General features: G+C 36.0%; 1 protein-coding gene across 1 annotated transcript in view; it reads right to left on the bottom strand.

Annotated features, from left to right (window-relative positions):
- The window catches only part of LOC112042964 (solute carrier family 46 member 3), a 35,864-nt gene extending 18,273 nt beyond the window's left edge, over positions 1–17,591 (bottom strand). Inside the window, exons 1-2 of the mRNA XM_052883795.1 lie at positions 17,319–17,591; positions 17,163–17,198 (exon numbers count right to left, since the gene is read on the bottom strand). The gene's annotated coding sequence lies outside the window, so the exon portion shown is untranslated. The remainder of the gene's footprint in view (positions 1–17,162; positions 17,199–17,318) is intronic.
- Between the last annotated feature and the right edge of the window lie 1,136 nt (positions 17,592–18,727).

The following is an 18,727-nucleotide window of genomic DNA, read 5'->3' as shown; positions in this document are numbered from 1 at the left end:
CATTTTATACCGATGTTCCCACAACAACTATGTCTACGGGTAAAATCGTAGGGCATAACTAGTTTTCAATACAGTATGCGGACAAGCTCGCATTATACGATGAACCTTGAGGACTTCTACACAAGAGCTAACAAAAAGTATAATATATTAAATAAGAGTCGCATCGCAACGGCCTCGCGCGTCGATTCCGTGTTCCTTACCAAGGTTACAGGATGGAGGAATTGTGTTGTTGGACAAAAATATCAATTTTCAATCGAATTAAAGCCTTAATAGTGCCACGGTTAAACAGGACGAACTGAAATCCGGACAAAATACCGAGTTATTCGTTCCGCTTTCCGGTTAAACTAAATTTAAATCTGGTGATTATGAAATAATTTTCGAATTCTGTCAGACTTGGTAAACTTGGTATTTTATGAAAATCTTTAATGTAAGTAATATTTTGATGAAAATAGGTAATCTTATTCAATTAGTTTCCTCATAATCAAATAGTAATTTCGTGAAGCTTAAATATTCAGATTCAATTAATACCTACTTCATGTAGGTATTAGTTAGTAGCTTAGTTTACAAGTACTTTTGAAACGTAAGGAGAGAGACTAACGATTCAGTCGCCAGGTTCTGCTGAGAATTGTTGACAAGAAACCTGTCTACCACATACACAGTAATAGTTAAAACTAGTTTTTCCTACAGCTTCACCCGCAATAATGCCTCTCAAAAAATATTTTACTATACCTTATAAACAAATTCTTCGTATTTATAAATTTCTACGTATAAGTTACCCTACGTTTTTTATGTATGACAACCCTGACAACTTGTATGCAAAGTTTCAAGATAGTTGGTTGAGTATCAAGTTAAAGTGTGAAATGTAACAAGTAAAAGAAGTCACTTTTGCATTTGGATATAATACTCTTACGTTAACTTATACATATAAAACTGAACATGATGACAAAACAAATTTATAAATATTAGTTATCAAAAACACGGTAAACAAAAAATAATAAATAAACATCAGAATAACCATGTGCAAACCACACGTGGTCATACAGCACATTAAAATGAAAAAAAAAAATCACCTATCCTCATTACGTACTGAGAAAATGTCAATACCAAATAAGCACGCAAAAAATATAAGTGTCGAGTAAGCGATAAAAACGGAGCTAATAATAGAAACATTAAAAAGTTCGGTGTTAACAAAAAAATATCAAAATCATGCTGAATTTTAATTTTCCAATCACTTTTTCTATTAACTGTTATGACTCCCTCAATACACAACGTGGGAAATGAGGTCAAAAATCATTCATAACATAAAATGTCAGATAAGCCGACGTTCCGCGGTTTCACCTTTGCTATTCATAAAACATGACACTCACAAATAACGTGGTTTTCTAGCGGAAAAATAATTTTAAAAGTAGGTAAACGTACCAATAACTTACTAACTATGAATGATCAGTTACATTTTCATTTGATTATTCTATCATTAATTTACAATCGCTTTATGATATAGTGATAAGCTAGCGAATTAGGTTGTACCATAAGGCTAATTAAAAAAAAAAAGATTCCGACGAATTGATAACGTCCTCCTTTTTTGGAAGTCGGTTAAAATAATAATAATAATATAGTCATTAATTAAATTTCAATAATTATAGTGTATTTAAAACAATGCAATTTAGTTATAAGATTATTTAAAAAAAAAATCATGCTATTTTGTAGCAAATTGTATGCCAACATTTATTGTATCAAGATCTGTATTTAACAATTTGCAAATAAAGAATTTTGAATTTTGAATTGAGATTTTTTTTTTAAATAAAATAGGACATGTCCCTAGAAAAATAGTGAATTGTTAGCCCTACATCACATTCAAAATTATAAAATAATTCAGGATAATAAAGTTTGACGCACTTCTACAAAAAAGGCCTAACGTTATCGAGAAATAAAAACCATGTTTTTTTTACTAATTATGTAGCAAAAAGTAACTTTTTTCGATTACTGGTAGTTTTTCCCGAGATTAGCGCGTTCAAGTAGACAAACAAACTCTTCAGCTTTATAATATTAGTATAGATTATTTTTACCACTCTAACAATTACCTTATTATAAATTATTTATTAATTTATAGATTTTTTATGTCCTGGATATTGAATGTTGTTACTTATTATTATCGAATCTTGTAAACTACCATTATTATTCATCAACTTCCGTCTCGGAAGCAATTTGTGTGTATGTCGATGTGAATTTCAAAAAATTTGCATGAACATAAACCTTGACCCGTAAAATACAACAGGAAATTGCCAATTATTTTGTTGTGAGAAAATTTAGCTTAGCACAGATTTTGAATACATTCGAAACGATTTTCATTTTCTATTCTAATGACAGCTGCTGTTATTGCTCATAAAGTATGTAAGCTCATGGGTTTCGACTCCAGGTTCGAGCTACGAAACGTTGAGTTTTGTTCTTTCAAAAAAATACTCAGTTCAGTAATAGCTTGCCCGGAATTAGGAAGTTGATGATGACACCTCTGTAATTTACATTCTTCGTTATTTCATAATTATAGTCATCATTAACAACCCATGTTTGGATTACTATTGAGCACGAATCTCCTCTCAGAATGAAAGAAGTTAGGCTAATAGTCCACCAGCACCACACTACAATTGGCAGACTTCAATTACGAAATCAGAATATTCCCAGGTATCAGGTGGGGGACCGGATTTGAACCTACGGCTTTCGAATCAAAGGTAGAACTCATATTCACTGGGCTATCAATACAAGTTCAAATATCACCCTAAGCCCACCAACTCGAATTAGAGAAGCGTGGTGGTTTCTAAGCTACAAATCAATAATAGGAGGCATAGCAGTATGTCAAAGTCAAAAGTCAAAGTCTAAATTCATTTATCTCAGTTAAGCTTAGTTTACTTTCGACACAATATATCACGTTATAGACGTCAGGTAATGGTGATAATAATTGGTCGAAAACTTAAAATTAAAGTTACAAGCGTTCCAAACGCGCCTTGGTCCGAGAAGAGACCACACCAGCCAGGGTTTATTTATGGTGTTGGAGACCAAAACAGTTTCCCCTTTTTACCAAATGGTTAATGATTTTTTCATATAATCATAATTCATCATCATCATCATTATCAACCCATATTCGGCTCACTGCTGAGCTCGAGTTAGGCCAATAGTCCACCACGCTGGCCCAATGCAGCAGACTTCACACACGGAGAGAATTAAGAAAATTCTCAGGTATGCAGGTTTCCTCACGATGTTTTTTCTTCACCGTTTGAGACACGTGATATTTAATTTCTTAAAATGCACACAACTGAAAAGTTGGAGGTGCATCCCTCGGACTGGATTTGAACCCACATCCTCCGGAATCGGAGGCAGAAGTCATATCCACTGAGCTATCACGGCTCTCATAATCATAATTAAATTAATAAAAAAAAAAAACAAATTACATTATCGGTTTGCAACCTCGGCATTATCTGCACACATTCAACATTGGCAAATCAGAGATCTGTTGCGATTTGTGAATGCAAAATAATTGCACAGTATAACACCGTTCACTGAGCACCTACTTCGGACGTAACTCAAGAACTACTGTGACCTTGTCACCAATATTTGATTGCTTGCTGTAAATATGTATATCAAACTGTAATAAAGCTTCTATTATGTTTTATATCTATAAAGCTTTATTGCATACCTACTAGCTATTGGCCACAGGTTTGGCCGCGTGAATTCTAGATTTTTACGACACCACGGTAGGTTTAGTTTAGGAAAATCAATTCTTAGCGGATGCCTACGTCATTAAAGCTATATTCAACGCAATTTTCCAAACTGGTAACTCCGAACTATTACACCGCAGTTAGTTGCCTTCTCTGGTGACCGAAAGGCTTTTATGGGCTTTGAGGGTCTTTTGGGGTAGGGTTCAAGTCTTGCAGACCACCCATGTCTGGGAGATTCGGAACAGGAGAACCCTGAACTTACAACTATAACAAAAAGTGTCGTTACAAATTTTTGGTCTTATTTTTTTCCAAACTGATAGCTCCGAACTATTTCACCGCAGTCAGTTGCCTTGACTGGTGACAGAAGGGCTGGCTCATTTTTTGCCCAAAGGATTTGCGTGGATATCCAACACGGAAATGCAGCCAGTATTCTTGTCACCATTCCACGTGGGCATTATTTGTATAGTTATAAAGATATTTTAGCATTGTAATCTTTAATAAAAAATAAGTAACTTTAAAGCTTCAAAAGTGCTTTAAAACTAAGCGTTTAAAATTTAAAGTTTTTCAAAAATAAATTGATTGTTGTTTCTCATGAAGACAATGTTTCATTTTAGAATACCTACGTATGTGATTTGACAAAAATTTTATTCTAGAAACTTCTTTATTAAATGGTATGAAACGATATTTGATTCAATTTGACGTCAATTTGGCTACATAAAAACAAAATGGTAGCAGCTGTGTAAACGATTAAATAGGTTTTATTAATGTTTTATTAGCAATATACCTACTTACCTTACATATTATTTAATACGGCTTAGTCATAGATTAATATATTTACCTAATTATTAATTTATATTCATAATTTCACCCGCGTGGTTCCCGTTTCCGTACGAATACGGTGATAATATATAGCATATAGCCTACCTCGATAAATGGGCTATCTAACACTGAAAGAATTTTTCCAATCGGACCAGTAGTTCCTGAGATTAGCGCGTTTAATCAAACAACCAAACAAACTCTTCAGCTTTATAATATTAGTATAGATTATGAATATAATTTCTATCTATTGCTCGAAAGTATTTCGAAAGGCATGCTTATTTTTGGCCACATCTCGAAATCAATTTATTATTCAACACCACGAATCCGCTAGCTTTAATTATTATGTTCCATGCTCAATAACGTTGGTCATAGAAAAGAGAAACTTAATAGGTACCTACAAACTATCGGTTTTTATTCGTTTTTATACAATTCTCATGATCCATCCATCGTTAAGATGTACCTATATCAGTTATGACCCTGCTAATATGATAGTTAAAAACCATAGACGTATTTATGGGGGGGGGGGGCGGTCCGTGACCACCTTTGAATGGACCTGTCTAAAGTGAGCTTAGAATTCTGAGCTACCGATATGAAATTCTATTATGATACTAATAATAGACTTGATGTCGGGAACCCTAGGAAATTATCCTAAATACGCCAATGAGGTAAACCTATCCTATATCTACCTAATAAGCTCACATGCCTGCAGCGCTGACGGTTGGACATCTGATAAAACTGATCGTGTGTTGGCCACGATGTGCCTGACATCGTGCCGATCGCGACGTACACATGTTCTGTCGTTATCGCTGCAAACACGTGAATTTAATGAATGGTGAGTGGCGTAGAGTGCCTTGGAGGGGTCCTCTATCAAAATTAGTCGGAGGGCCCAAAAGAAGGGTAAATATTTGTCACAAAGGAAACGAAAATTCTCTTTTAAAATAAATATGACAGTGATATAACCTATATTGAATGTCTCCAACTTTGGGGCGCACCCTTAACCAGGGAAAAATAACTTATAAAGTATCAAGGGACACCCGGATGGAACGAAGTTCGCTATCGCTATCGCTGTAGATATCTCTATAGATATCGTTATCCCATCCCAACCCATCCCATCCCATCAAATCTACGAACATTCATCAAAACGAACTTTATTACAAGGGTCGGAAGGCCTTTTGGGTTTGGGGGGTCTTTTGGGTTTGTGTTCTTTTGGTGTTGAGGGGTTCAAGTCTCGCTGACCACCCGTGTCTGGGAGATTTGGAACAGGAGGACCCTGGATCTTACAACTATAGCAAAAAGTGTCGTTACAAATTTTTGGTCTTAATTTTTTCCCTCTAGCCCCCTTTCTAGGGAACTTCGTACCAAAATAGATTGTACATTATCTACATTTTACTAATTATTGCTTTCACATGTAAGATGCCCCTACAGTCCGGGGCCTATCTATACTATTCTAATAGGGGCGTATCTATACTAATATTATAAAGCTGAAGAGTTTGTTTGGTTGAACGCGCTAATCTCAGGAACTACTGGTCTGATTTGAAAAATTCTTTCAGTGTTAGATAGCCCATTTATTGAAGAAGGCTATAAGATATATAATTTCCCCGTATTCCTACGGAAACGGGAACCACGCGGGTAAAACCGCGCGGCGTCAGCTAGTCATTGATATGGCTGATACGCCGGTAGCTACGCCCCTGTCTAGGCATCATACCTATAGAAATGATTGTGTTATACTCGTAGTTTGTAAATAAGGCCATATACACATTCAAACGATATGTAACAATGTACAAAGAGTTTATAAACATAAGGAGACATTGTTTTCAAAACAATGCACCTTTTGTGAATGCTACGACATAACAGTTTATTGTAACCATCTAAATGGCAGATGGTATGAATGTATGACTAAAACTCTTTTTGATCGTTTTCATGATTAGGTACTGTAAGTTGTGACCGCATTGAATAATATGCAAAAATGAACTTTTTTTTTATTCTTTACTTGTTAGCCCTTGATGGTAAGTGATGATGCAATCTAAGATGGAAGCGGGCTAACTTGTTAGGAGGAGAAAATCCCCCCCTTTCCTTTTTTAGGGTTCCGTAGTCACCAAGGAACCCTTATAAGGACTATTAGGTACTACTATATAAATAAAGCTGTAGGTAATTCAGCACGAGTATGTATAGCATACTAAGCATGAATAATGAAAAAGTCGTAAAATAAAATCATGAAAAATATTTTTTTAGGGTAGGGTATACAAATTTCCTTGTAAATTAATTAGATAAAACTGCGGTAAGATAATTCCGAGTCCGTTAAAACTAAAAAGCTGAAATTTTACAATATGTATATTAATTACGTCTATGCCATGGTGTGGTAATTTTTGTGCATTAAATAAGGGTTTAGAGTACTAATTTAATCTACGGAACCCTATACTGCGTGGCTCAACACGCACTTGACCAGCTGGAGCCATGCTCGGAGCCTCGGAGTATCTATAAAAGGAATAGCTAAATATCTTATTCTTAACTAATATTACAGTTAGCCCTTTAAAGGTGTACTTTTCATTTATACCTGTATGGATATGGATTTCAGAAATTCATAGAGTTAAATGGAAATTGAAATTTAATTATGGGTTAAATTGCAGTAACTGCTTTTGTATTTTTTTTTTTTGCGAGCAAATTAATATGATACGGTTATTAAATTTTAACGTCGCGACGCTTACGAAGCATAAAATTATTGATAAATTTTTTTGTTCGAATTTAATTTATAATCGTTACTTGTTTATTTATTTTATTTTATGTGATTGGACATCTTTGAAATTTAATTAAAATAACAAAAACGTGGTTAAATTTATTTTATTACAGCGGTACATGATCAGATACGTAACTTCCTCATTCATCGTCATTATCAACCCATATTCGGCTCACTGCTGAGTTCGAGTCTAATCTCATAATGAAAGGGATTAGGTTAGGTAGTTAGGGATTGGCAGACTTCATACTCGCAGAGTATTAAGAAAATTCTCTGGTATGCAGGTTTCCTCGTAATGTTTTTCCTTCACCGTTTCAGACACGTAATATTTAATTTCTTAAAATGCACACAACTGAAAAGTTGGAGGTGCATGCCCCGGACCGGATTCGAACCCACACCCTCCGGAGTCGGAGGCAGAGGTCATATCCATTGGACTATCACGGCTCACGTACCTTCCTATTTAACCGAAATATAAAAATCCAAGTTTATGTATTCAACTCAGCTAACTTCAACAAACTGTAGTTACATATAAATCGTCAATAGCTCAACGGTAAGGATGACATCCAGAGGTCATAGGTTCGATCCCCACCCGCTGTAAAAGATTACCTTATCAATACTTTACAAAACATACATACAGTTTGTGCAATAGCTTCAACGCACCTTTCACATTTGTTCAATTATTATTATCTTAGGTCAAACTTAAAACCTGCGGTCTTATTTCAACATCTGTTTCGTTTACACAGTGGTGATATTTAGTTTAAGTACTCATATCTGTAACTAAAATATATAAAACACTAGCGGATGCCCGCGACTTAGACCTCCTTTATCCGGCCCTATAGCAAAATCCGTTCATAGCGGACCATTCTTCTATCTATAAACTACCTCCCTACCAAATTTCATTTGTGTACGTCTAGCGGTTCTTGACCTTTCGCATTTATATATTAAAACTAGCGGATGGACGACGTGGAAATCTGTTTTTGACAAATCCCGTGGGAACCATTAATTTGTCTGAGATGAAAAGTAGCCTATGTGTTAATCCAGTATTATTTATCTTCGCCTAAATTTTCAGCCAAATCGGTTCAGTAGTTGCGGCGCGGCGTTAAAGAGTAACAAACATTCAAACAAACATCCATAAGGAAGGTAGGATAGGATTCACGCAAAATATTAGCATTATCATAATAATCAGCTGATAAGAGTAGACGGCTACTGCATGACATCTTTTTGTACGGAATTCCACCATCCATTGGGTGTACTCCTTTATAACATAATCCCAAAACGGTTCTGGACCTATCAGTGCAGTATAAAGAAATATCTTAAAACACCTACTAAACAATTGTTTTTTTTTTTAGAAAAAAATAATTGCCATTTTTTTATAATATGACCAATATTCCCATTCCCCTCCAACTAGTCGGAAAACACTGTGCTAGGAGTGGGTACGACAATAGACCAACGGGGCGGGGACCGAACCACCAACCCTCGGTGATGGGTCCAACCGCTCTTACCGTTGAGCTATTGAGGCTATAAAGTTTTGAATCCTACTAATTAACTTAAAAATTAAAACTATTATAAATGCGAAAGTTTATATGGATGGTTTAAAGCTGCAACTACTGAACCTGTATGGATAAAATTTGGAATGTCAATATATTTTACCTTGGCTAATTTTCATCCCCGAAAAATCCATGGTTCAAGAGGGATTTGTGAAAAACTAAATTCCACGCGAACGAATTCGCGGGCGTCAACTAGTTGAATTATGAATTCCTTAATGATGACACTTAAAGGCCATGATAGCCCACTGGATATAACCTCTGACTCTGATAATTTCATGACATTCGGGGGTTTTCAAAATTTTCAATTTTATGTTAAATAAATTTATTTAGTAACTATAAATTAGCACCTAAATAAATTTATTAAATATTCTTCTGTTAACTTAAAGTTAAATATTTTATGAAGCGTTTCAATTTTGTTTGTTTATTTGCCAGGCACATTGCCGAGTTACATAAGGAAGGTTACGATTCGCAAAATGGTTCACAAATCACAAGCGAAGTGTTTATTATGCAGAAATGAACAGCCCAAGTTAAAGGTCAATGACAACAATTTGTAAAACGTTGCAATTAGTTGTTTATGAAATTTTAATAGATTTGCAATTTTTTGCAAAAAAAACATTACATAAAAACTAGATATCGTTACATAATACGAATTTGATGGCCTCCGTGGCGCAGTGGTATGCTCGGTGGATTTATAATATAAGACGGAGGTCCTGGGCTCGATGCCATTGTATAAATCTTGCTCTTGAACAAATCTATCTATTGCTGAAAACTGCGTTAAAACCTGTTGAATAGTTTAAAAGATCTAAGCGAGAATCCAGCGACAGCGACTTCATTTTTAACAGAGTTTAAAAAAGGAGGTTGTTTTTTTACACTGTTTTTTTTTTACTGACAATAATGATTATCGTCTGTCTGTCAATAGATCAATATGGGACATCCTTTTGAATCAATGTCTTTAATTTAATCAAATCTATAACAAAATATTTATGAAATCCGTATGCAAATCCACTAAAAACAGTACTGACAACATGTTTTTCTAAAACACATCAAATTTCCACACTGTTATTTCGTTGACAATTTTCGTTTATTACAGGGAACGTACCAGAACGACAATTATCTGCTCACAGCGTAACTGCAATTACACTGTACGAAGTTGGGCAACAATGGAATGACAGACCTCACAAGGTCATAAGGGGAGCCATTAAGAAGAGATATTATCATTATGTCTATGGCGTTCTATGTACATTTTCCGTTTACACTTAAAGCGTAAATGGTTTTATTTTACATAACTGCGATCTCATTTGATGGTAAATGACGATGATTTGGATTAAGAACCTCAATAGTTCCACGGTAGGTTAGGTTGGGACTTTGTTGTGAGAGGCTTCGAGTTTGAATCCGTAGGGCCATTCCATATGGTATTTTTTTTTAATTCTTTACAAGTTAGCCCTTGACTACAATCTCACCTGATGACTAACTTCTTAGGAGAAGGATGAAAATCCACACCCATTACGGTTTCTACACGGTATCGTACCGGAACGCTAAATCGCTTGACGGTACGTCTTTGCTGGTAGGGTGGTAACTAGCCACGGCCGTAGCCTCCCACCAGCCAGACCTGGACCAATTAAGAAAATTTAAATCGGCCCAGCCGGGGATTGAACCCAGGACCTCTATCTTGTAAATCCACCGCGCATACCACTGCGCCACGGAGGCCGTCAAACTTATGGCAGAATTCTGTATGAACCTGCTAATTATTATAGGTACAATTGATAAGTTGCACTAATGAAAATGTTTCTAAATCGGGCGATTTTTTCTATTGATAGCTTAAGCTGCGTGCGCTGCGTAAACGGTTAAAATTTCGCAAAAATCATGTACGCAAGAATAAAATAAAATGCTGAAATTCACGCGGACGAAGTCTCGGGCGTCCGTTAGTATAATATAAACTCGAACATAAAACCGCAGACTAATCTGCCCCTGTAGCTAAATGGCACGTCAATTCTCTTTCTACGATCGCAAACGCTTCGACACTAGACAAATTTATGGGAATGAAAGATCTTGATCACGTGACCTGTCAATAGCAAATGTAATTCCCATACATTTATCTAGTTTTCGAAGCGTTTGCGATCGTAAAAAGAGAAAAGACGTGCCACTCGGCTATAGGGGCTTAGATGGAAATCGAACGTAGAACCTTCTGATCGATTCCAATTGCGCCAGAGAGGTCGTCTGTCGTCAAATGGTAAGTAAACAAAGTCTCGAAGGTTAGTTTTTTTAGAAGCTTTTTATTTAGGCTCAGTTGATTGTTCAGGTTATTTTCTGCTACTGAATTTAAAAACAGTTATTCCCAAGCAAATGATCTGAAATTTTCCATCACGTTTAGTTTCGATAAAAATGCTTCTTTAGGTAAGTGGTCAATATGTCAAACCTCCTTAAATGGCGACTCGTTTTTTATACACCCTCATTACCTATATTATGGTACTAACTATATGATATTATAGGCTTGTATTGTTTTAAAAACAACAAGTGTCGGTTAAATCTCAAACGCAGGCTTTTACAATCTTGAAAATTACGAAAATTTTACCCCCTGGAGTTAAGGGTAACTATTATTAATTTTATTATAATTATTTTTAGTGGAGTGATTGAATGTGCCCCGCCCATTGCCATCGCTTCAGCTTCGCGACTCGTTGAGCTATGTCTTTGACTTTGGTTCTTCTACGGATCTCCTCATTTCTGATTCGATCACGCAGAGATACTCCTAGCATACTTTTTACGTTCCATCGCACGCTATGTGACTCTGAGCCTGATTCAAATTTATAATTTGTTAAAGAAATAAATAATAAAAAAACATACACTCGAATTGAGAACCTCCTCTTTTTTTTAAGTCGGTTAATAAACCCCAAATCCGCGTTCATGAAATACGACAATGGGAATTTTCTCGTTTGTGGAAAAACCGGTTTGCGAGATTGACAAAAACTTTTAATTAACAACTTAGCGGTACGGCTCCGTGCTGGTACACAGAAAGCTATTAAGGAGGTGTAAAAAATTTCATACGGTCATGAATCTTGGAACATACCTACCGGCTATTCACCAGGATTTTTTTATTCCAGTAAGCAATGGCTTGCACAATATTCTCAACTAGGGTATGCATTATACGTAAACAAAGTCTCGAAGGTTACTAATAGAGAGACGTGATAGCCCAGTGGATATGACTTCTGCCTCCAACTCCGGAGGGCGCGGATTCGAATCCGGTCCGGGGCATGCACCTCCATCTTTTCAGTTGTGTGCATTTTAAGAAATTAAATTTTACATGTCTCAAACGTTGAAGGAAAACATCGTGAGGAAACCTGCACGCCAGAGAATTTCTTAATTCTCTGCGTGTGTGAAGTCTGCCAATCCGCATTGGGCCAGCGTGGTGGACTATTGGTCTAACCCCTCTCATTCTGAGAGGAGACTCGAGCTCAGCAGTGAGCCGTATATGGGTTGATAACGATGCATTATACGTAAAAAAAGTACAAAATGAAATATTCTTTCTCCAATACCGGCTCATTCGGAGTCCTCGTGGTAGGCAGTGCATTTTTTTTTATTCTCTATAAGTTAGCCTTTGACTACAATCTCATCTGATGGTAAGTGACGATGCAATCTAAGATGGAAGCGGGCTAACTTGTTAGGAGTAGGATGAAATCCACACCCCTTTCGGTTTCTACACATCGTACCGGAACGCTAAATCGCTTGGTGGTACATCTTTCTTGGTAGGGTGGCAACTAGCCGCGGCCGAAGCCATCCACCAGCCAGACCTGGACCAATTAAGAAAACCTCAATCGGCCCAGCCGGGGATCGAACCCAGGACCTCCATCTTGTAAATACACCGCGCATACCACTGCGCTAAGTAATAGTAATAGTTAACGATGCACTGAGATGAAACTATGATAGATCTGTGAAGGTTGCTTGCATTTTACCGCTCTGGCACAGTTGTTATTGGTTTCCAATATAAAAGAACGTGGGTTCGATTCCCAGCTTGTGTCGGTTTAAAATTTTATATAATTTTCCAATTTGACTCAGGTGGTATCGGCCATGACTAGTTACCACTCTACCGGCTAAGACGTACGGCCAAGTGATTTAGTGGTATGATGCTGCGTCATCTTACAGTGGAATTCATAGCCATTGTGGAGGCGCCCCCAGGTGATAGTTCACCCGCTGAGTTTCAAATATAAACTCTATGCGTTTGTGAATTTGACAGAGGGAGAATGGTCCCCCTGTAACGTCTGTAAATTCCACTGTTAGACTGTATCATCAGAATGAGATCACAGCTAGCAAGAGCTAAAAAAAAAGTAATAAAAGTGATGATATAATCGGTATAAACCTGTATTCGCTTGCTCGGTCGCTTTCATATTGTGAAACCCATTGAACTACCTAGTTTGAATTTAATTGTTTTCTGTAAAAGGACTGACCACATAATATATTTTTATTAAAAAGGTACCTGTGTCAAACAGGCCCAATCGATTTTATCGTTTCAATTCGACGCGTATGTTTTTTTTTTATTATTTACAAGTTAGCCCTAGTCTACAATCTCACCTGATGGTAAGTGATGGAAGCGGGCTAACTTGTTAGGAGGAGGATAATCCACACCCCTTTCAATTTTTACACGACATCATACCCGAACACTAAATTGCTTGAAAACACAGACCTGGATCAATTAAGAAAATCTCAATCGACCCAGCCGGGGATCGAACCCAGGACCTCCGTCTTGTAAATCCACCGCGCAAGCCACTGCGCCACGGAGGCCGTCTAAACGTTATTTTAATGCCTACAATCATTTGGTACGTATAGTCGTAAATCTTATAGTTAAGATATAATGCTGAACAAAAAACAATTCTGCAAAATAAACAGCAATACCATAATCTGCTATCACGCTTGGCTACCCACAGTTAATTTCATCGTCCATCTATAAGCCACAGCAAGCACGAGGAATTAAAAAAAATGCTTATTATAAAAATAATAATAATATTTTTTTAATGACAGTTATTTTATATAATAGTCATTAAGTTTAATTTATTTGCACGCCATCGGGAATTTTTCCACTTTGTGTACTAAAAATAGTACATAAAAGCAAGGACGAAACCGTTAATTCTAGTTTCAGCTGAAACTTCTTCTATAGTTATTTTTAAGATACAAGGAAAACCACAGCTATACGTGAGTTCGTTTTTTTTGGTTAACTAACCACAATACCGATTATAAAAATTTATTCACCAATGGGAAGCTATATTATTAGCGAGTGACATGGGCTATATTTTGTCTCTGTATTCCCACGGGAACAGATAATACGCGTGTAATACTGCGGGGTGTCCGTTAGTATCTTGAATGATGTAACCTTTTGACAGCCTCCGTGGCGCAGTGGTATATTTACAAAATGGAGGTCCTGAGTTCGATCCCCGGCTGGACCGATTGAAATTTTCTTAATTGGTCTAGGTGCACCCTACCGACAAAGACGTCCAAGCGATTTAGCGTTCCGGTACGATGTCGTGTAGAAACCGAAAAGGGTCGTGGATTTTCCTCCTCCTAACAAGTCAGCCCGCTTCCATCTTAGACTGCATCATCACTTACCATCAGGTGAGATTGTAGTCAAGGGCTAACTTATAAAAAAAAAAACCTTTCGACTCTATCTTAAACCATTATCACTGCATTGTGACTATATGCATATTGTATATGATATGTAGGTAAACATAAAATTAAAGTTTAATTGCTCGTTAGGAAAAGGGCAAGCTTAGCTTTCAAGAATTTAGGTACCCCACTCATCTAATAGGGCAAATTAAAAACTACTTAGTTATTTAAATGGCTGCGTTTTCAAAGAGCTGTCTTTTCAGCGCCTTTTCTTAAAGTGTTATTCTTAGCTTAATTAATGTAATCTATACATTTATAGCGACAGAAAGAAAAGAGAAAGAAGAAAGAAAGACACTTGCCGAAGGTTTTTGTTTTATAAAATTCCGTCGGAAACGACGAGAATCGGATCTATGTCTCTATGGCTATCGCGGCCAGAAATATTTAAATAGCTAAACTTTTTTCGTTATTGAATTTTCAAATTATAATCCGGCCAATTTAAACATTCGAAGTTACATAAATTCCCACCAAGCTGAAAATCGGTAATATTGTTTAAAATATCATTAAAAATAAAATCTGAAAGTTCCCCATCTTTCCCCTGTAAGGAAAATATACAAGGTCAAAGGTCAAAAATCTGAGTGAGTGAGAGAGAGATTTACAGCAAAATGGTAAGTTTTATTATAAAAATACCTCAGATAAAATTGTAGATCATAAAATCATCTGCAAAAATTTATTAATTCTTTTTTTTCTACGAGCCACCGTTTTTGAGATATAACGATTCAAAAAGTTGTAATCGTCATAATATGCACACGTCATATTTCAAATTTTGTTTTTAATGATATCTTAAACAATCTTACCGATTTTCAGCTTGGTGGGAATTTAGGTAACTTTACTCTTATTTTTTTGGTTAAATTTGACCGGAGTATTAGTACTTATCACCCGACGGTGTCACCTATTTATTTATACATACCTATTTGTGTTGGTAAGTATAAAGAGTAGTTTTAAAACACTTTAATTGAACAAAAAATGTCTTTTATGGCGTGACTTTAAAAAATTAATCTCAAGAAAAAATAGCTGTTAGCAATCAAAATAGTAAACACAACAAAAAGAACAACAACAATAACAACAAAAATAAAAAAGTAGCTTTTGTCTGTGTTGCTATTTTTTTATTATCTTCTTATAAGGCTTAATTTATATATTCAGTAGCCGATTTATAGCAGAGTTCAGCCCCTGTAGCCAAGTGGAACGTCGATTTTCTTTCTACAATCGCAAACGCTTCGAAAACTAAAAGCCTCAATAGCTCAACGGTAAGAGCGGTTGGATTCATCACAGAGGGGTGGTGGTTCAATCCTCACCCCGTTGGTCTATTGTCGTACCCACTCCTAGCACAGTCTTTCCCGACTAGTTGGAGGGGAATAGGAATATTGGTCATATTATAAAAAATATGGCAAATATTCTTTAAAAAAAAAAAAACTAGAAAAAAGTATGGGGATGACAGATGGGAGGCCATTGGAGGCCATTGAATCAGCTTCCACTTACACACAGGAAATAAAATTATATGAAATTGTAATTTAATTGTTATCAATTGTAAATTATAATACTGTATGACTTTTAAAAGAGCAACTGATGAATTTCTTGCCGGTATCTTCTCAGCAGAACCTACCTTCCGAACCGGTGGTAGAATCTTTACAAATAGTCAACTGACGTGTCAAAAGTGCTTCGACGTGCCACTTGGATACAGGTCTGGACCGATTATAAGACATGACTTAGGCCGGGTCTGTAAGTTCGATTCCCGCCTAGAATATTGTCGTATTCCTTTTTTAGGAGTTACAAAGAGTAGCTTAGTAACTCCGTGGGGAGGAAGTCTTTGCGAATAATTGAAGGCAAAAAGAGAATATCGGTCATATCAAAAAAAGTACTTATGGTAGGCGTCTACAGATCCGAATCGTACTCATCGCATCAAACGGATTTTAGTATTCTTTGTATAGAACGTGATACATGTGCGAATGATCCGCATCGCATCGAACGGATTTTATCTGCCGTTAAATTAAAAACCCGTTTGATGCGATGCGTCCGATACGTACGATGCGGATCAGTGGACGCATACCATTACCATCATAAGGTCATTAAGATGTTACTCGTACCTCTAGAGATGTAAATTACAACTGACCACAATAAATGAATAAAAAAGTGTAATTACAGAATAATGACCATGAGACAAAAAAAAATTAAAAGAAACGTAAAAGTCACAAGTAAGAAAAGAACAAAATCTTGTGAAGTTAACATTTAAAAATACGGATTAAATGGCAACCGTAAACTTTTATAAAAAAAATAAGACAGAATGTTTTTAAAACTATTGCCGACATCCGCAAATTATTCGGTGCGTGGACTTCGTTTCTTTCTTAAGAACCTTACTTCTTAATTTTACTCGCCTATATTCAATCTTATTGAAAATCTTATATATCTTTATCTACATAAGCAAACTTCAAGAAAATTCGTTACGTATATCCAGAGATTAGAACAGACTAATAGATAAACTTAAATACATACTTAAATACGTTCAAGACATTAAATTTCTACTACAGTATTCGCTGCATTGTAGTGTTTTAACTTTTTTTTAATTACTTACTTATTAAATTCTATTTTTTAATGTACACGAGCTCTATGTTATGATGCTTATGGTTTGTAATGTAATGTGTGTGTGTGTTATATTGATTGTAATGTGTGTGCAGTAAAAAACAGTGCATTAAAATTAAAAACATCACTTACCTATTTATTAGTCTTAATCACAACCAAGTTTCATCACTAATCAAATTTCACACAAACATTTATTAAACCGAATTAAAAAAAATTAGAAATTAATATAGCATCCCAAATTATTATTTTTTTTCAAATAAATAATTATATACTATGACAATATTGTACCACTGTCAAATTTAATTTTAAAACTCGAACAAAAATTTTAAGTAACTATGACTACTGTTATAGTATTTTTATGAGTTATAATTTTAAAAGTTCATTTCAATATTCATATATTTTATTTAAGTAGATAATTATTTTATTTTTAGACAATTTAGTTCAATATTTATTTATGTTAAATATTTGAATTTAAAAATCGCAAGCGCTCGGTTCGCTCGCGTCGCGATCTCTCGTCCGTTAGCCGCAAATGGTAACTCTCGGATGATTGCAATAACTCTATGCCGGCTGATATTCTTAACCATTTCGACAACTCGCCGTTTAGCGGATGCCCATATAGATTGTCGTCACAAGCTGCGGCTTTATATGCGTGACATTTGTTTACAAATAAAGGCAAATACGAGCAATGCTTGCCAACTGAATGCGCAAATATTGTCTACAAACTATGAAATTTTAGCGAACTAGCGGACGCCCGCGACTTCGTCCGCGTAGAATTTAGTTTTTCACAAATCCCTCGGAAACCATGGATTTTTCCGAGATTAAAAGTAGTCTATGTGTTAATCCAGACTATAATATATTTAAATATCAAATTTTAGCTAATTCGGTTCAATAGTTGAGGCGTGAAAGAGTAACAAACATTCATATCATCCTAATCAACAGTTTTCACAAATCTCGGGAAATTTCGGGATAAAAAGTAGCCTACGTGTTAATCCAGAGTAAAATCTATTTCCATTCTAAATATCAGCTAAATCGCTTCAGTAGTAGCGGCGTTATAGGGTAACAAACATCCAAACATACATCCAAACATTCTTACAAACTTTCGCGTTTATAATATTAGTAGGATCTTACCTTTGCTTTTAGATGAGAACTCATAACTTGATTATAAAAAATAATTTTTTACTGATTTCAATATTTTTATACAATCATCATTGTCTAGGTCTACCTATTCACCAGTTCATCATTACTTGGAGATTTCTTGATTCATTGACAAGTTTTCCTTGTCTGCTAAATCTTAAGATGCAGTCTAAGATCATCATCATTGTTATTATTTGGCTGTTTGAATTGATAATGGGAAGCCCCGGGTTCGATATTCAGGAAGACTTGCTTCATCATCATCATCATTAACAGCTGATGGACGTCCACTGCTGGACATAGGCCTCTTGCATGGACTTCCAAACAAAACGGTCTCGAGCCGCGAGCATCTAGCGGCTCCCTGCAACCCGCTTGATGTCCTCGGTCCACCTAGTGGGGGGTCGACCAACACTGCGCTTTCCAGTGCGAGGTTGCCATTCCAGCACCTTGGGACCCCAACGTCCATCAGCTCTTCGAACTATGTGGCCTGCTCATTGCCGCTTCAGCTTCGCGACTCGCTGAACAATATCAGTAACTTTAGTTCTTCTGCGGATCTCCTCATTTCT

This window comes from Bicyclus anynana, chromosome 10, assembly GCF_947172395.1.
Source record: "Bicyclus anynana chromosome 10, ilBicAnyn1.1, whole genome shotgun sequence".
In the NCBI taxonomy this organism is placed as follows: domain Eukaryota; kingdom Metazoa; phylum Arthropoda; class Insecta; order Lepidoptera; family Nymphalidae; genus Bicyclus; species Bicyclus anynana.
This window is presented reverse-complemented; position numbering and strand designations above follow the sequence as displayed.